Source organism: Anoplolepis gracilipes, chromosome 4, assembly GCF_047496725.1.
Source record: "Anoplolepis gracilipes chromosome 4, ASM4749672v1, whole genome shotgun sequence".
Classification (NCBI taxonomy): domain Eukaryota; kingdom Metazoa; phylum Arthropoda; class Insecta; order Hymenoptera; family Formicidae; genus Anoplolepis; species Anoplolepis gracilipes.
Window position 1 is genome coordinate 11,196,932 of NC_132973.1, and position 21,467 is coordinate 11,218,398.

At 34.4% G+C, this 21,467-nt stretch overlaps 1 protein-coding gene across 5 annotated transcripts in view; it reads right to left on the reverse strand.

Moving 5' to 3' along the window:
* LOC140665290 (uncharacterized) overlaps positions 1-21,467 on the reverse strand; it is a 37,389-nt gene that overhangs the window by 3,632 nt on the left and 12,290 nt on the right. The window contains exon 1 of one of the 5 annotated variants that reach the window (XM_072891214.1): positions 17,899-19,097. The exons of 3 other annotated variants lie outside the window; for them this stretch is intronic. The gene's annotated coding sequence lies outside the window, so the exon portion shown is untranslated. Of the gene's footprint in view, positions 1-4,963; positions 5,627-17,898; positions 19,098-21,467 lie in introns of those variants that run through there. One more of the 5 variants, XM_072891212.1, reaches the window with a different exon arrangement.

Consider the following 21,467-nt stretch of genomic DNA (forward strand, 5'->3'; position numbering starts at 1 on the left):
TTGTAAGGTGGAACTTTAATGAACCTTGTTTGATTAATTTAGTCTCGATTTTTTTTTTCATTTATAAAAATATTAGGTGGTTAAATAATTTCTATTTTATAGAAATAAATTGAGTATTAAAAGAGAATTATATAAACGCTAAGAAAATTAGTCTTCTTTTTTTCTTAGAGATCTTTTTCTAAATTTCTACGTCTCACACATACTCTCTCTCTCTCTCTCTCGATGAATAATTTTGCACAATGTGAATAGCAACGAGACATTATTCATCATATATTGCAGGCATGAAGGATGAATGCTGTCAACGTCTACGCAAAATCGATGAACAATGCCAGTTTTGGCCTTACTTCCCGTGAACGAAAGAGGAAGAGTCTCGGCTGAGCTGACTCGAAGAAAGGGAGACGTCCGTGTTCGTTCATCCAGATGCAGATGAGGGTCTGAGATCGGACCGACTCTAAAACCGGAAGGACTTGACCTGGCCACGAAGAACCGGTAAATCGCGTTTCATCGAACGACAGCGATTCATTGTTAGGTAAATACTTTTCAACTTGACGTCTTGACTGCCTAAGGGTAAGCGAAACGTTCGCATTTTGGGTCATGTACGATACAATGTACAGCGAGTCCCATTGTTGTGCCAGCATCGGTTAATGAGATTTTTTGGTGAATAATCTGAATGATAATTTTAACAAAAGATTTAGACGAATTAGAATTCGAAAGAGTTAGCGCAAATAGTTGAAAATAAGATTATAATATATACATATATATATATATACGAGATTTCAATCTCTCCATTTTTATTTATTTTTCTTTCCAGATAATTTATCGTAAATTTTAGTTTCTATGCATGTACATACGCATGCCAAATTAAAGTAAACATTTATATCTAATCAAGATAGATTATTGAATAATGTAAATTAATGAAAATTTAAAAGTAACTTCTAAAAGTAAGGAAAAAAAATTAAATTTTTCTATTTAAAAAAATTACTAAATTATACTTGGATCTTTTTTTACGTTTTTAAAATTTTCGCAAAAAGGTATTTTCGAGATAACTTACGGTTTCCGCATGCGGCGCAAGTTACCTTTTAGAAAAGGAAATCGCGGAGCGGCACTTTCCGCTAGTCGCAATTTAACGCAGCCGATGATCTAACGGCGATGCGGCTAAAGTGCAAGCTGCAATTACGCGAGGTTTATTCGCGGCTCGATGCACGCGCGCGCCTTTCCCGTTTTACAGAGGGTTACGGATACGATATATCGACTGGAACGTAACGAGACACATTTCCCCATCTCCCGCGAATATACCCTTGCTAGATAACTCGTTCGATGTTCAGCGTCCTTAAATCGATAAGCCGTAGCTGCATCTAATTTAATAATCGCGAGATGCTAATCGCATCGCAAGCAGAACCGTTTCCTCTCGATTAACGAGCGTGCAATTTTTCAACGACTAAATCTCCGTCAAGTCTTTGAAACACGCTAGATTACTCCAAACTTTGTATTGTGGTGTTCAGAGATGCGCATTATTTGAAATAGATGCATTTAAAATGGAAAAATAAAATGCCTAGTTTGTATTTTGCATTTAAAATATTCAAGTCTCCAAAAATCATTTTCCATTTAAAGAGTTTTTATTACTCATTTTCTATTTCAAGTGCATTTTTCTTGCAAACTCAAAAATTAATCGAGATATCAAAAATTAGTTCTAAATATTAATAAATCAAGACATTTACGAAATACTGCGTTACACTTGTTTATTGTAAAATAAATTAAATGTTTAATAATTCAGTAATTAATTCATTACCATTATTCGTGTAAAAAAAAAAAAAAAATGGACAGTAAAATCTAATCCATTGCATAAATAGTAAGAAATATAAATAACAAGAACAAAATAAGATATTTAAATATACTAATATTAAAAAAAAAACATTTCTATTTTAAAAACAATTTTAAAAATGCCTATTTTTCATTTCCTTTAATTTAATTGTATGCCTAACAATACAACCTATTTTTTATTTTACATTTTTAAATAAAAATGTTCCAACTGTTTTGCATTTTCTATTTCAATGGGTTCAAATACCCATTTTGCACATCTCTGGTGGTGTTTGAATATAACATATCCTTTTAACTGTTTCCGCATATCCGAATAAACTCCCATGTACCTAGACTGATCTTTTTGCATCAAAACAAAGACCTTGTTGAGACTATAAAATCTGAATGTACCGACCTATATAATTTTTTTATCGGGACTGAATCTCGCCATGGGGTCTTTCTCATATTGCCAGCCTCGCATTCTTCACGCGAAGGCGAAACAATCGTGCGAGCTCGAAATACCTGTGCTCGCTGAAGGAGAACGCTAACGGGAGGAACCTGCACGAGGATCCTTCCGTGAAATTTTTAAGAAGCTCGGCCGCGGACCGGCCGATTACAAGGTTACCGAGTCATCAGGACGGGAGTTTCTCAGGCTGTTGGCGCTGACCATAAATTATACGCCCCTGGCTCTAAGAGAGAACCGAATAAAATGCTATGGAAATCTCGCGAGATGATTTTTCTTTTTCAATATATAATAATGTGAAATAAAAGTGAGACCTATTGGCACGAATAAAAATAAGAATTTTTTTATACAAACAAAAATTTACGATTTTATATATCATGTATTCTAGGAAATTGTGAATTTGGAAAAGTTATACCTACATAAATATGAATGTATAAGTAATTAGTTTTATTCTCATTACATGATAGCATTTTCTCCATCGTGTAATAATTAATTAAGAAAGCGTAAGAAGAAATTCTCAAATATGTCAACGCATATAATTACACATAGCATAAAAATGCGTAATAAAAATTTATATTAAATCTTAGTAATAATTTGCGATTATATTTTTATCAGGTATTTAATAGAACCGTCATGAATGTTACTATTAAATGTTACGATGAATGTTATGATTTAATAATAAAGTATATTTCAGAGACTATATAAATAAAATTTCATTTCTCTAACGAAATGAGTTTTCCTCTTATTTTAAATTTAATGCAAAAGAATTAACGTAACACGATAGTCGCGTATGATGTTATAAAGTTGAACAAGTTCTGAGAATATTCTCTACATAAACCTGTAAACTGTGATTTTTATTTCCGCTCAGTTAGAAATTTCAACGTTTATTCATAAAGTTTCATTGACGTATTTATTTCTAAAGAAAATAAATAATAAAAATAATAATTAACAGAATCATTACTTGTCGGTCAATAATCCCTCGCGACAACTCGTTCGCTTATAACGCGGTAATGACCGTGAAAAGCTCACGCTGGCGCAAGAGAGCACCTTGAAGAGGAGGCACCATAAACAGGAAGAGCACGGATGGCACGACAGGAAGACAAGTGTGACACAACGACACACGAGTCCGTTTCCTCTCGCAATATCGTAGAGCCAGACGCGAGAGGAAAGGTGGCCTCCGCTCGTCCTCCGATTCTTATCGTCCTCTCGACGCCCACGAGACAGAGTGCGGGTTTACGAAAATCCACGAGCCCGTTAGTATAATATAATACGTATGGAAAAAAGTGTGCTGCGCGACTTTCTCCGTTCCCCGAGCAACGGGTTTTTCGGTTGAAGGTGCACACGATTGGAGGTCAAGCGAGTCGAGCCGAGACAGATCGGGGGTCGGTACAGTTATCCGCCTTTGTACGATCGAGGCAAGAGATCTCGCGCTCGATCTTGGCCGTCGATCGGTTCCGGACCCGTCGAGTGATAACGGCATAGACGAAGAGGACGGATATTAGATGTAGTGGAAGAGAGATGCTCGCTAAAGAGCGCGAGGATTAACGCAATTTCTGCTCCGGACAAGCGGCTTGTCACTGACGTCACTGACTTCGGTGTCACGCGCGCGGCATTCGATGAATGGAAAGAGAGAGAGAGAGACAGAGAGAGAGAGAGAGAGAGAGAATGCACTTTCTCTGGCACGTTGCATACAGGCTGCATTTGTTGCGCGCGTCGCAACAGCTGCAATACACTCGCATTGTTTTGCTCGCCAACACCGGCACCATATGCAATTCCCTCCCGCTCAGAGTTGACTGCGAAACGTACAAAGACCAGCCAGGTGTCGTCGTCGAGTCGTCGAATGACGGTCAAAGGAGGCGATACATACGGGACGTCAGTTTCCTCGCGAATTATCCGACCAAAGAATGAATTAATCGATATGGGAAATCATTTCCTCTGAAATCTACATTTTCAAAAGATGAAGATTACAATGTTGCAAAATTGTTATGTTGAAACAAATTTCTCGTCATCTTTAAAAAAAATGGAGGTTTACATAACGCAGAATCTAGAAATATCTATGATTTATGCTACCAAACTCGTAGCTCGATTCCGAATCCGTTGAAACCTTATCTTAGAAGAAATACTTTAAGCTATAGAATAAACTCGGGTAAGATGACCATAGTTTTTTAAAATGCAAAAAACATATTTTTATTTTTGTTATTTTTTAATAGCGTTTGGCATATTAACTTCACTGAAGCTTAAATTACGTAATATTATTGAAATTAAAAATTTATATTGTCAAAATAGTGCAACGTAAGCATTGGCCATCTTACCCAACTTTTAAGGAAAAGATGACCATAATATTTATAAAAAAATAGTGAAAACGAAAATAAAAATTATAAGTCATATAACGATTTACATATCTTTGTGTCTAACGTCGATTGCGATTACGATAGCTTAACTGTCATTTATTCGACGTTACATAACAATTTTTAGTGGACAAATGAAAAACTTTGCAGGTAGTGAAAAGTAAAAATATGATATAAGATTCACAATATCGTTATTTCGAATAATGTATGCGCATAAACTATCGTAAATATCGATTATCTTTGGTAATGACTAAAAAAGCGCACTATGTAGCAATTATTGAAAAAATTACAGCCTAGGGCCATCCCTAGTTTACCCTATTTTGTTATTCGCACTTAAAAACGGACGAGTCTTTACCTTTTCAAATTCCTCCCGGTTGCACTATCTCAGGACGCTTTTTAATGTACTTGTATGAACTCGCGAAGAATTTTACATCGCTCCCGATGACGCACACCACAACGGCGCGGCCGAATTTCACCTGGTTGCGCGACAGCATTCCGCGTGCTCCCGGGCTCTTCTCTCGGACCCCCTCGGGGCCCGGCGAGTCCCGAGACTAGTTTACCGAGACGTTGCGGACCCGTTTCACATTTCGCAGCGAATAAACGCATACAAGAAAAGGAGGAAGAAATCCTGAATTTGAAGAACAAATTCGCGACGACACTGGCACGTCGCGAAATCCACTCGAGGAACTTGACGAAACGCGAGGCGCGCGCAGACAATACGAGCTTATGCCACGGGCCGACTCCGACCTCCGACTGGTCGGCGAACACTCGGTGGTTCGTCGCCGAGCCACCAGCGAACGGTGGAGAAGGGAGACTGTTGCCACTCAGGCTCGGATTTTCAAAGCCAGAGCTCGATTTCTTTGTACGTGTAACTCCAAGTCTATAACTGAAGTGGAGATTTGTGCCGAGTAGGAGATACGTGTGATAACAAAATTTTGTTTCTCTAAATGGAAAAGCTTTTCTCTCTTCGAACTTTTCCAAATATACGACCTTAAAACACGACTCAAAAGTGTATAAAAGTATTTATGCCAATATTATACACATGTAGATAATGGAGACAAGAGAAGATATTACGTTATTATTTTCATTACATAAAAAAAAAAATAATAAATTATCGTAAGCAAATACAATAAAAGCAAGTTGACAAAATCGAAACATATAAGACTAAATATATAATATAAGAATAAATTACAAATATATTAAATTAATACGTACAAGTTGTGAAATATAAGACTAAATTGCAGAAATTATTTAACGTTATCGCATAAATAATTTTCTCCTCGCATTACATTTCGCGGAATATCCCGATTGTATTTCGCAGAGAAATTGAAAAATTAAACATTAATTGACAAATCCAACCCTGGACCAAGTTGGCAGGCGGGGAGAAAAGAGAAAGTAAGAAAAGCAGGTATAGGGAGAAGGAAAGAAAAAGATGCAAAGTCTGCCCCACGTAGTGCAAGCGCGTGTGTGTATGTGCGTCTTACGCGGTCGGCCCATCGTGCCCAGACGGAAACAGGTAGGACCACCGATGAGACCGCCGTATACGTAATGTAAACGTGAGCGAAACGTGTCCCTTCTCGGATAAAATGCGAAACGCCAGAGCTTCGTGGTTTCGCTCAGCTGACTTGGTTTAACACTTTGCATCCTTTGTTCGAACATGTTTTTTTATCCCGATCAATGTTTTGACAATTACCTCACGAATTAAAAAGATCTCTCAAGGTGAAAATATAAAAAAGACGATTCTATCTAACAAACTTTGTCCCTAAAATATTTGTGTTAATTTGTTAATATTATCTGTAAACTGTCAAGTTTCTCTCTTCTAAATTTCATAGAGAATTAAAATATCGATCTAAATTTTTTACGAGTTTGTTTTAGATGCTTTTGATCAAAAATTAATATTTCGTCATATTTTTGAAATATACATTTTCAATATATTTTTATAAGGGTCACTTTTTTAAATTAATAAAGAATATTTTAGATACAAAGAGCGAGCATTGTTTCGAGACATCGTATCTGCGGTTATCACCTTCTCGGGCTGAAAATATAAAAAACTACAATACGATTTTATTTAACAAACTTTGTCCTTAAAATATTTGTGTTAATTTGTTTATATTATTTCTTAAACTGTCAAGTTTCTCTCCTCTAAATTTCAAAGAGAATTAAAATATCGATCTAAATTTTTTACGAGTTTGTTTTAGATGCTTTTGACCAAAAATTAATATTTCGTCATATTTTTGAAATATACATTTTCAATATATTTTTATAAGGGTCACTTTTTTAAATTAATAAAGAATATTTTAGATACAAAGAGCGAGCATTGTTTCGAGACATCGTATCCGCGGTTATCACCCTCTCGGGCTGAAAATATAAAAACTACAATACGATTTTATTTAACAAACTTTGTCCCTAAAATATTTGTGTTAGTTTGTTTATATTATTTCTTAAACTGTCAAGTTTCTCTCCTCTAAATTTCAAAGAGAATTAAAATATCGATCTAAATTTTTTACGAGTTTGTTTTAGATGCTTTTGATCAAAAATTAATATTTCGTCATATTTTTGAAATATACATTTTCAATATATTTTTATAAGGGTCACTTTTTTAAATTAATAAAGAATATTTTAGATACAAAGAGCAAGCATTGTTTCGAGACATCGTATCCGCGGTTATCACCCTCTCGGGCTGAAAATATAAAAACTACAATACGATTTTATTTAACAAACTTTGTCCCTAAAATATTTGTGTTAATTTGTTTATATTATCTCTAAACTGTCAAGTTTCTCTCTTCTAAATTTCATAGAGAATTAAAATATCGATCTAAATGTTTTACGAGTTTGTTTTAGATGCTTTTGATCAAAAATTAATATTTCGTCATATTTTTGAAATATACATTTTCAATATATTTTTATAAGGGTCACTTTTTTAAATTAATAAAGAATATTTTAGATACAAAGAGCGAGCATTGTTTCGAGACATCGTATCCGCGGTTATCACCCTCTCGGGCTGAAAATATAAAAACTACAATACGATTTTATTTAACAAACTTTGTCCCTAAAATATTTGTGTTAATTTGTTTATATTATCTCTAAACTGTCAAGTTTCTCTCTTCTAAATTTCATAGAGAATTAAAATATCGATCTAAATGTTTTACGAGTTTGTTTTAGATGCTTTTGATCAAAAATTAATATTTCGTCATATTTTTGAAATATACATTTTCGATATATTTTTATAAGAGTCACTTTTTTAAATTAATAAAAAACATTTTAGATAAAAAGAGCGAGCATTGTTCCGAGACATCGTATCCGCGGTTATCACCCTCGCTCGACAACGCAAACTGTCGTTGTCGTTGGAATGTTATCGATGCCGAGTACCCGTTCTTGATCTTGCCTCGATAAGTGCACGATTGTGGCTAAAGCGCAGGAATGGTAATTGTCCTAGAAAACGAGATTCTACAGCTCGGCGCCTTCCCAGCGGTTTCCCAACTCCTAGATTGTGCAACTACCATTTAATGACTTTGTCAGAGATTTCATTCTCCCTCGCTCGCGGAAACCAGCACCTTTGATCACATTCGAATTAGTCTCTCGAAATTCTTCCATTCTCATTTTTATCGCCCCGCATTTTGTTTGTTCTTCTGATCGTTCGCGATTCAAGTTATTTTCCTTGCATTTTAATATCGTTCTGCGTAATTTCAGTTTCTCTCTTCGCATTCCAATAACACTTTTCGAAACATTTCGAGATTAATGAAGAATTAATTTCTTTCCTCGCTTCTGGTGTCTTATCGATTTATTAACTCGGTTACCTTAGAAACTTGTAATCTTAAGTCTACAACTCGCACCCAGGTAATGACAAAATCATTATCACCAGGCATCAATATTCATTATCTAAGCGACGAGCAAAGCAAAGCTTTATAATGTAAATGTAAAATATCTTTATTAATGGAAACGATGAACGCAAAGTTTTTTTCTTTCAATCTCAAGTTTATAAAAAAAAAAAAATAACACTTGCGTTAGCAACGTCTGTCTATTCAACTGGAATCCACTCGGTTTTCTCAAGTTTCCGGAAATCCGACATGTACCTATCGAGGTCGACAGTGAAGGCGATCGCAAGTCTAATTTACGTTAGCCTTAATTCCACTAATTCTCCGTTTAAAACACGCAAGGAGTTATATACATTGGCGTAAATTGCGAGAAAGTCGTAATTGATTTCACATCGGTTAGGTCCGTGAGCCCAAGTTAAAATCAAGTCAATGACAATGACAATTGATATCGTCGTCTGTAGTGGTAGCTGTCAATGTCAGCTCGTTTGCGAAAAGAAACGTGCTGACAGTCTCTCTTCGCTGTCACGATTATAACGGCGATAACGATAACGGAATAAAAACAAGCACCTGGCTTTCGTAATCGATCGCACCCGTACTGTGTACTGTACTTTGTAAGTCGTGACAAAGTTCACTTTTGACGCATCTATGTTATCGAGATCGACTTCCTACTTTAACGAAAAGATTTGTTTACAGATTTATACTAATTTTATACGTATAAATATATGTAAATTTATATGTAAAATACGTAATTGTTTATAGATTTTTATACCGGGCACGATTGAACACAAAAAAAAATGTGTAATGAAAATATTTGTCAAAATATGATTAATTAAAAACATTAATAAAAAAATTGAAAGAAAAAAATACAAGCAGTATGTATGCGAATCATGCAACAATGACATACATAAATAAAATTTAAATTAATAAAGTTAACTAACACACATACATACACAACAAAAATGTTTCAGTTTTTTATCCTTTAAAAATTATTAAAATGGACGGTAACATGTGAAATAAGTAAGAATTAAGAAAAATTGCATAATGTACTGATCCAATTATAAAATAGAACGTGATATCGTGAACGATATTACAAAGTCGTGATTTCGAGAAGCCGCCATGATTTTCTCCTTAAAACCTGGTTTTTCACCGAGACGGAAAATACTGGAAGCTATTTATTACGCAGCGATGTAACGCGCAAATGTCTACTGTTTTGCGATAAACGCAGGAAAAATTATCCAGGGAGTATTGTATTATTGCCTACGTTAATAAATACTTGTGACCGACCGCAAAATTCCGGTTTTACGTGAATACGAACGTCCTGTCGGACGATGATTACGTCATCCCTTATCACGGGTATCGTACACTGGCTTATTCTTATCGTTTCCTCTAAATATATGCATAATCTTCCTGTATAGTTGCTCTTCGTATGAAAATCTTTTATTTTCTATGATAAAATTTTTATAATTCTTTGTATGCTTTATATCCTGTTACATTCCTTTATACTTAACATTTCAGAAATATCAAGAATTCTGTTTTACATCAAAAATTTAAGATTAAATTAAATGTATAGAATTTTTAATTATTTATTTTAAAAAGAATAAATAAAAAGTTTAAATTTATCGTCAATTCTTATCTCTTTTAACGAAGATTCGGATAATGATCAAAATAATTGCAACGCAATTCAACGGAATAATCTTTAGTCGATCTTACCGTTTTTCAGCGAATAACATGCCAATTTCGCGGAACTTTTGCATAATGCTTGATTACTTATTACGTTCAATCTCGGATCGTAAACATAGTTTACGATGCAAGCATATAACTAAGGATCTAGTTAAAGTATCAATACTCAGATCGCATTTAAAATAAACGGAATTAATGTAAAAAAAGAAACGTAAAGTCCTTTCGATATTTTATCTTCGATATTAAGTTTAATTAGATTTTATCTTCAATTTAATAGGTATCTGCGAATATACCTTGGATAGCACTGATATGTTCATAAAGAGAAGATTAAATAATGTTAAATGGATAAGACAGTATCGATTAATAAAAATTAAATTAAATACACGTGTAGTTCGAATGAAATTGAGAAAGACTAACATATTAAATTAAATATCGCGTTGCAGCATCTCGGGATGCGGGCGCGATCTGCATCTGCGTGTGTCACGCAGATGTACGGAAAAATGGTTTTGCGATACGGGTCTTTTTACGTGCTCCCATGATCTTTCGACCAGGATATGTCAACTTGTCGATTCAGAAAAATATTTTGTTAATGTAGATAGATTTCTAGATGTCTCAATTCAAATTTATCGCTACTTTTTGTATCTGTTAGAATATTGTTTGTCACCTACAGAATTTATAGCAGCAATATTCTAGCGATACCTCTAGAAAATTTAGATCCCATTGCCAAATATTAATCACAAATATAATTGTCCTTGACAATAGGCCTTAAAGATAGACATCGCAGAAAAATTTTCTGTCTAAATTACACTAATAGTACAGATATAAATTCTGTCTCTGTCATTTAAATTGATTAAATGCAAAATATATGCAGTATCACAGTATATAATATATCAGGATATAATATATCGCTAATAATTTATCAGGAAGAAAATTATTCTTAAACAACAAGAATATTTTTTAATTGGACTATATAAAATGTCTTCATCCAAGCAAATTTTTATTATTTAACGCAATATAATCTCATTTCAAGATTTACATTTTGAAATTAAAGATATTGTCAATATAAGAATATTCTTTTTTTCTGTGTAATAGAAATTAACGAGGCGAGGACCAGTTTTTGCAACAAAAAAATAAATTCCATTTTATTCCATTTCCATTGCTATTGGTTCCAATCAATGCTTCTGATCAATATTAACGCTTCGGAAAAACGGCTGAATAACGGTGGATGAAAACCACTGCCTACTCACATGTCTTTAAGCCACGTAAAACAATGAATGTCGTGAATGACATATGGCGACCAGTTGCAAAAAGCATTAAAAAAATGATAAAAGATAGATATACTGTCGAGATAAGATATTACTGTGTCACAGCTCGTCGTTAAATACGAATATGTGACAATTGCTTTTCTAAAACAAACACGCATAAACTATAAAAAATGACGACAATATTTTACGATCGAGTGACTCACTGCACGCGTCTATATAATACAATAGAAGAATCAAATTAAAAATAATTACATGCGTGTCGTGATATTTTTAAAAATGGACTTTCGTAAAAGTTTTAGTTTGACATTTAAAATATTTGGGAGAGAGACACGGTATGATATTTTTAAGACAGCCAAAGCCAGATCTGGCGAACGGTTCTTCGCGTGCATGGAAAACAATTCTGAGAATCGCAGTAAAACAGTGATGCAGTGCAAAAATAAATGATAAAGTTGTCGCTATCGAGAGTAATGATCGTGTCGCTCTTATCTTATCGCCATGGAATTTCTTCGTTCTCTTTAAAGCCGGCTACTGTGTGTGTGTGTCGACGAAAGTGGAGCGCACATTTCGGATGCGCTTCATCGATTAACCGAGGAAAAAAAAAAGTTCTCTGCATATTTTCGTAAAGTATAATATTTTCGCTCTTTGACGTTCGTTCTTCCGTTCATAATTTCTTCGATAGAACTGTCAAAAATAGTTAAAAGGGCAGCTGCTGGAAGCTTCGATACGCGAAGTACGAAGCATTATAATCATCTGAGAAAGCTATTTTCATCCTGGCGTCAATATCAAGGATCTACACGTCAGCGAGCGTTTAATATCGAGCTATGGCGATAGGAAAGAAATCTCATATCGAGTTTTAATAATTCACTCACGACACACGATTCAATTATGATCGAAGCTAACGGACAGCCAAAGTATACTTTCGCTCCATATCGGATGGAGAAAACTAGCCAAACGCATTTTTGTCGCATACTCGATCACTTGCATTCCGCTCTAATTGTTGCACGCATTTTTCTCTTATTATCAGCATCATATCCATCATAGCATTTGATGCGATAACAAACTTAATTTGAGCGAATCTATCGTTCAACAATTTATTCAAAGAAAAAAAATTCGATTCGAGAGCACCAAGAATGTAGGGTAAACTCGGGTAAGATGGCCCTAGTTTTTAAAAATGCAAAAAACATACTTTTATTTCTGTTATTTTTTTAATAATGTGTAGTTTGGCATATTATCTTCACTGAAGCTTAAATTACGTAATATTATCGAAATTAAAAGGAAAATTTATATTATCAAAATAGTACAACATAAGCATTGGCCATCTTACCCAACTTTTAAGGAAAAGATGGCCATAATATTTATAAAAAATAGAACAATTTACATATCTTTATAATATATCTAACGTCGATTACGATAGCTTAACTGTCATTTATTCGACGTTATAACCGTTTTTAGTGGACGCATGAAAAACTTTGCAGGTAGTCAAAAGTAAAAATATGATATAAGATTCACAATATCGTTATTTCGAATAATGAATGCACATAAACTACTGTAAATATCAATTATCTTTGATAATGACTAAAAAAGTGGACTATGCAGCGATTATTGAAAATATTACAGCCTATGGCCATCATACCCTAGTTTACCCTATTTAAAAAAATTTCTGGTTCTGTAAAAATCATTAAATATTCTTAATGTATCTTGGCATTTCAGCTTCATTGAGATCGCACGCTCTAGTAATGATTAGCAGAGACTTCTGTGCGGCCTTCATCCTTTGATCATTCACGGTCGGCTTCTTGCTCGCAATTGCGATCGCGATAGAGATAGCACGCGAGATGCGCGACACGGATAACAAACACGCGGCAGGGCGGGACACTGATATTATGTTTGAAAAGTGAGCATACGTGTCCAATGCGGTAATGGGCCCCGCGTGAGTTGCCTACGGGAGGATGTCTGCCCCATTCCCTTCTTGTTCTCAACACCTTCTTGTTCACAGAAACTACCTTTGGCTGCAGCTATTCGTTTTGATAGCCCTCTCCAAAACACGCGTTATTATACTATGTATTTCAGAGCTTTTCGATGAAAAAAAATTCACAGCTGATGTTTAACAGTTAGCTCTAAAAAGCTCCAACTTTATTGCTGAAGAAAATCAGACTAACTGTTATCACGCATTTTTCTTGTACGTATGTTATACTTTTATTTTATTTTATATCATATGTCTGTGTTAAATCTCTCTTAAATATATTTTTTGATTATTATTTTTTACGCACACTTTACGCCGATTTAAATGTCTACTTGAATCGATCCAACATGAAAAATTCACTAATCGATTTCGCCGATGGCTCGGCAAATATATGAATAGACTCACTACGTGTATTGATGGGACGCAATTATGGCAATAACGGTAGCTAAGAAATACGACGACAATCTGTGATGAAAGTTAAGCAACGTTTTAATCATTGTTCCATTACCTATTCTTCTTCTCCGTCTTCTTCTTCTTCTTCTTCTCGTCGTCTCTTCCTTTCCTTTACGAGTTTCGCCACGTGACAGCTATGCGAATGTTATTACGATCATGCATGCGTACATTACTATCATGGTAGCAGCAGGCAATCCCGGTGCCTCCTGTCATAAATGTACGACTTCTTTTTCAAGCCCTAGAAATGCGTTTCATTCGAGCGAAATACGAGCCACGATGACTAAAGAGAAAATATATAGTGAACGACGAACCTAATGCAGACATCTTAATCGTGCAAAATATAAAACAACCATGGATTCTGATCCTAAAATAGACACAAAGAAATTAAACTTCTAGACTTGTAAAGACTACAACTAAAAGGGAGAATTCAGTATCTCTATTATATTTTAATTTTTTCCTCATTGTCAGTAAAATAAAATATCAAATTAATTCGAAACGTATGAGAGGCTCGTATTAATGGTTTTAATTATAAAATTTATCGTTGAAATATTCTTTTGAATCTCTCGTACATAAAGCCTTGCCATTGGAGACTGGAAAATAATCCCGGCAGATGATGGTTAAATATTTTTTTGGAATACATTAACTTGCAATTCTCAAGAGAGGCAAAATCTGCGAGTTACGATAACTCGCGCTTCTTTCACCACGCAAAGTACCGCAAAGTCTTCCTGATTGTAGGCAGCGAGACAATGGACGAGATATGATGATGCGAGAGAGAAGAGAGTGGAATGAGAGAAAGAGTATCTCGAGAAGACTCGGCGATACAACCGTTGCAGCCTCCGGCTGTCCATTAGATCGAACGTGTGCGATAACTCGACTACGATTGTTGCATCGCCATTAAAAATGCGCAGCATTCGCGGGGGTGGATGAACGCGCATATTGCAATCGATCCTATATCCTCGCGATTCAGATATATTGACGAGAGAACCGAGAGAACCAAGAGAACCGAGACGTTGAAGAGGCGGCGGAGATATGAGATTCATTAGAATGATAGAATATGAGGTAATTATGCATGATCTGTTGAAAATGTACAATATAGCTCAACCGAGAGAACTTGACATGAATAAGATTCCACATTGTCACGCGAAATATATAGAGAATCTTTTAACAATAGGCCTTAATTTTATCGATAAAATCAATAATAAATTTGAAAGAGTCCATTTTTCTTATAATACGATAAAATAGTCGCTAATAATCTTTTTAATCTTTTTAATAATCAAATATATAGAGATATTGTACTTTTTTTATCTTTTTTTAATTATAATCAAAAATTTCCCATCAACAATTTTTTATTCTACTTGTTATTTTATTTTAATGTACTCAAACTGTCATTCATTTTCTTTTGATAGCCAAAATAAAACATTGGACGGGGAAACTTTCTTTTCTCACAATTACATGACAAAGAATCATGCGAGCTGAAAGTGCGGAAACGTTATTATTTCTCGAATGATTGTGATATTAAGGGAAAAATTTTTAATGTTATACATTTGTCGTAGCGATAAACGGCATCGATACACTTGATTCAGACTTGTTTCGGATAAATTCGGCTGTTCGGTTCAAATATATTGATCAAAACTATTTTTAAGATATTTTATTGTTAAAATATCGATATAGGGTTAAAATGATCCATATATTCTGCGAATGAAATCTCAGCTTAATCGATAAAAAAAGTGTTTAAAAAATTATTTTTTAACTTCTGTTGCACTTGATCATTTTCTACAAATGTCAAGGAATATATAAATGTTTTGTAGATTTTTTTTCAAGCATTTTGGACAGCTAAAAATGCGACAAGATGTCGTGGCCAGAGCAAAAAACATGTGTGACCTGTAAAGAGTTATACATGTCATATGCACATTTGCTTTCCTCGCACGAGAAAATGATCGGCCTTGAACTCTCTTTTTCTCTCTCTCTCTCTCGCAACCTTGACGTAGGTTCCATCGATCATGAACGCGCAGCGTGCGGGTCCCGACAAATTACTTAATTGATATCCAGCCGATTCGAGACGGTCAAGTCAGCTTTGCGGGCGCATCGCGGGCCCCATTAAGGCGAATTTGCACGCTTCTCTTTCGATCCTCGGATCCGTGAATCGTCCGTGACGAAAGAAAAACGAATCGGATAATACTCGGGCAAAAACGATCTAATAAAATTTCTGGGAGAAAATCAACCGCGCAATTTCGTCCGCGTCGAGAAATCTGTCATTAAAATTTGATCCAGCGACGCGGTAGGACATATGAGCGGAGAGTAGTTTGTAATTATGTTGTTATATATATAGATTGATGTTATGTAGGTAATAGTAGTATTCAAACACACGGGTGGAGTTTCGTAATTTTGTTTTTGCGATTTTTCAGATACTACATTGCGAGTCGTTTATACCCTCTTTCCTTCTCCTCTGACAAAAATCTTCTCTCCCTCCCTCTCATTCACATTCTCGTTTACGGTATTTATTCTTGTTGTAGATTCGCTTTCACTCTCGGTTTTGTTCTTTTGCAGCTTCTCATGCGCTTAAACAAAAAAATTCATCTTTCATCCAACGCGTTCACGTGTCGAGGAACACGATCATCAAGCTCGAACCGTGTAAATTTGCTTTTACGCGCCTTTTCACTTGGCTATCATCCTTGCTTTGTATTGCTTTCTCGACACTCGATTAATTCTCTCTTTTTCTCTATTTTGTATATTTTTTTAATGTTGAAATAACTGCAATTTTTCGCAATCATATCAACTGAACCGGATAATCATCTTTCTTCGGCGATTGTGATTTTAATTGTAATCGTCGGACGATTCGGAAAAAAAACTATGGTATGGAAAGCAATTTTAATTTTAACTTTTTAGCATATCTATTCCCAATCATGTACGTAATTTTCCATCAGGTTTTGAAATGTAAATATTATATTACATAATGTTTCTTCTCCTTCATTACAGTACTCTTATATAATAAGATTAAGTCACCTAGGAAAATTTTTTAAAAAAAATTTCTGACTAGAACCTGATCTACAGTAAATAATTTAGATTTTTCTTTCGAAAAAGAGACTCGACAGAGGTTGAATTGAAATTATTCGTACGCATAATCCTGAGGGTTTCATCCATGCTTCGGACATGCGCATGTGTACGCAGTTGAGGGATCAACGGCATCACATGGGGCGAGAGACACACGGCGGAGTCACGGGCGCGCGACACGTCTGGTGTAGACGTAATGCCACGCGTATATCCGGAGAACAGAATCTGACAGAATGCACGTGACACGTGCGCCGAGTGTCTCTCGCGCCATGCGCGACCTCGTGGTGCGATACGACTCGTTGAACAAGAAGCTAGTGGACTAGTGGACTCGAAGACGGGTGATGTCCTTCGGTGAAGCTACCAAACACAGTATCCGATAGATAATTAGATAAAGAATATATGTGTGTAACGTATTTTTCAAATTTGCTCAATATATTACAAGTTTCTTATCTCTCGTTATCTATCGTTGTATTAATACATACACAGTAGTTGATCGATAAAAGAAATATTCCCTTGACCTAAATTTCAAATTTGTATTTTAAGCGATAAGACACTCTATTTCTATGTTATTTTACAAATATCTTAGATTTTCAGACTTGATTTTTTTAGACTTACATTAATATTCGTAATCTTTTCGGTGATTGGATCGATTGATAAATTATCTAAAGAAGCACATATCGAATTGTTTTACTACAACATTAAGATTAACAATGTGTGTGAAAAAAAAATATATATACATATAATAATTAAATATTTTTTTTTATCAGAATAGAAATGTGAGCGTGATTGATATAATATAAAGAAAACAACCTATGATAAAATCATATAAACTTTGATCTTCTCTTTATCATGTTTCTTATCAGTGTCTTTAGACAAAGAAAAAGAATTTCCCATTTATTTGTAACATTTATTATTTATAACATTTTGTAAAACTAATTTTCGCAATACTTTCTAGAATTGCATCTTAGGATGCTAATTAATGAAATTTCAATTCTCTTAGAATATTACGGTTGTGTCGCGTGATAGAATCATTTAGAGGCGATGATTTTATACATGAGAAATTTACCTGATCGTTTTCCTATCCTCCGCGCGACGATGACGATGTGCTTGTCGTTTTTGTCCTGCCGTGAAATTCCAATGTCGATAGTCATCTCTTACACGCTATTTACATTTAATTTTATAACTGTGTTCGCGGAAAATGCAAGATTGAACGAAGGGACAATCTCTCAGGTCATTAAGTACGGGTGAAGAAACGCGTGAGCGCATCATTGGTAAGTTATAGAGTCATATCGTTCACATATTGTTCATAGTTAGTCCTTATTAAGTATCCTTTGAACCTTTATTGAACCTTTCTTGCTTTTTTTTGTCGAAAACTTGTGACAGCAAAAAAACATTTCACGGCATCTCGTTGCATGTGATTTTTCATATCTTTTATCGGAGTTTAAAAATAAAGAAAAAAAAGTTTTCAGTAGAGTAAAAAAAAAACCTTTCTTCCTGAGATAAATTAAATCGAGATAGCCATCGCGTATATCACGGCCAATAAAACAAACTCACTCTCGATGCCGTCACCTAATTACGCTTTTAATTACGAAACGAAACCTTGTGTTAATTAGTATTATCGCTGTATTATACGAACGTTGATTTTATCTGTTGTTAGGAAGCAATCTAATTCCATTAATTAGGCTGAATTGTTTTAATTGATTGAATTAAAACTTTATAGTTTTGTAAAAGTTGAAAAATCTTCCGCGCACGAATAATAATCTCTACTAATCGTAGCAACTGATCGCTCGCTTTCCGAGGCTCTCGGTTCACTTTTCATTTCGTTCGCGCGCATAATTATCGTTCATCATCTCGCTCGCCGAGCAAGAAGCAGGTACATACTTGAAGAGATGTGTTTCGGCGCATAAATCTTGATAAGCATAAAACGCGAGAAGCTCTAACGGTATGCGCGCACGAATGATTAGCACACTAACCAACATCGAGAGAAGTCTCTCGACTGCGCTTGTCGATCGTATAGTGGCAGCATTCTCAGAGAAAATTATGCACGTGCAACGTGCATGTCAATATGCAAATAGGATAATTATAAATTTAATGGAGTACAGAAAGGCACTTTTACTCGTTCAGTCTTGAGTAACGTCCAATATCTCTTCTAATCTGGCAAAATTTAGATAATATTGTAATTAGAAAAACAAATAATAATTAATTAAATATATGTAGACATTTTTCTCTTTAATTAGTGGAAATAAATTTGTATAGAAATTACATTAGAATTATATTATTTGTCAACAGAGGCAACAATTTGATTTGGTAAATTCTTTCTATTTAGACTGTCGCGTTTCGCAGTAAATCAAATATTTCAGAGACAATATTTGCGGTGAATATTGAAACAAAATTTCCTTATAGTAATTTTCTTTTCTGCAAAACACAAATCATTCGCGTGTCGAAAAGATGTGTTTTGCATAAACACATATTTACAGAATAAGTAAATCATCGTAATAATCGTCAATACTGTCAATGATCCCAGGTAGCAAGCACATGTCATTTTGACGTCGAAAACTGGTCATTTCTGGTTCAATGACGTCACGTGACCAAATAATATCTAATTTAAAACGTCTTTTTTTATGATGTCTTAATGATGTTGTAAGAAAACGTCCATAATATCGTGATTCTTAAGTCATTATTATAAATTGCCCAAGTATTACTATTTTTTAACTAAAAACTCATTTAATTTCTTATAATATCTTAAATTATTAAAACAATTTTGTGTATGATTTTGATATTCACAATTCTCAGGGCCCTAACATGAATTTTCTCTATAACACGGGACTTGATCGTGACATTTGATCATGAATCTTGTCCTCTAGCGTGAAATCGTGAACTCGTGAAAAGTTTCATTAACGAATTCAATATTTGTGAATGAATTTTTTACTTTTTACGACTTCACGCTAAAGGAAAAGATTCATGATCAAATATCATTAAAATGTCACTAATAGATCTAAAATGGTCACAAAGTCATGTCTTTTTAACATCTTGAAATGTCGTCATCGGTCTGTGACATTAGTCCGTCATTTTTACGTCATTACATCACGTCATATTTGGTTCGAACTGACCATATTTTGACGTCAAAATGTCGTGTGCTTGCTACCTGAAATTTTTCCTTTATTGATGAGGGAAACGTGAAAATCAGAACATGTTTGCAAGAAAAATTTTGCGGTCCAGATACTCAACAGCATCCAATATAAATCTAGTTTAGCGAGAATTCAAAGAGCCACCTATATGTTTACGATACAAATCGCTTGATTTCACTTTACTCCATTAGTTGTCACATATTCTAGATCCTGTCCTCCAACTATCAAACCAAAATCGACCGCGAAAAAGCGCTTATCTCTCGACAATCTCAACTAGAAAATGGAAATGTGTATAATAAATAAATTTATAAACGAGAGAGAAAGAGAGAGAGAGAGAGAGAGAGAGAGATTGCTGCAAATTTATCAGACCGTAAACTTGTATTTAAACATCCTGTTATTGTAAACTGTTCAGTTTTTTACATATTTACCTATAAAATTATAATTATACATGTCGCCACATTTATATCTACAATACGAATAATACGAAGCAAATGGTTTACTATTATTTTTACAGAATCGTACATGTGTTTATCTTGTTTATCTATGTTTAAATCTTTTAATATCTTAAATGTAATTAAAGTTGGCTTTATCTCGTTCTTCTACTTACTTCATGTATTTTTTGCAATCTGATTTCTGAGACAGAGTGTCTAATCAAATCTTGTAAAAATATTCCCTGAAAATTTCCTGATCTTTCAGGGATATTTTTATTCAAAATTTCAAGTAAAGAAAATATTTAAAAGAACTTTTTGGGTGCAACTTTCTATATAAAATAAGTTTTTTTATTGTATACTTTTATTTTCTAATATTCTTTCTACTCGTACCAAGGAAAAACACAGAGCCTTAAGTTTCCAGTTCAAATTGCTTTTGTAAATGCACTGAAAAAAACTGAATAACTTTCGTAAAATATGTAAATATTTTTTACTGGTATAAAAATTTGTTATCACTAAAAATTATAATAAAGAATATTAATATATTCAATATTTTTTGGAGACATGTGGAATATATAAACAAAGATAAATATATGTTTTAAATAAAGCATAATTTATTTGGTTTATCGACTTTTATAACACGAGCAAAATATCAAAACACATTTTTTTTGCAATTCCCTGAGAGTCTAGAAAAAAAGAAAATGCATAAAATTCCTTAAGAGAGGAATTCGGTTTAGAGGCCAGATTTTTAGGCTTTTTTTGCAAATTTTTCATAAAGGACGGATAAGATCAATTAAAATAAAAGTTTTTTCTATTTGTTAAGCAACTTTTTAAGTATCTTTTAAAATTTTTTTTATTGAAAAATTCCAAGAATTCTATACGGCCGCAGTTATTATCGTTATCAGGCTGCGCGAAAAGAAGGTGACAGACGTGACGGCGACGGCGACGGCGACGGCGACGATGACGTCGCGCTGACCGCGTGCGTGGAGCGCGTATGCGCGTCGCGTTACGCGATTTGCGCAAACGTCTTGATCGCGGCTCTATCAGGCGAGCATGGAAGCGGTGGAAGCAGCAGCGGA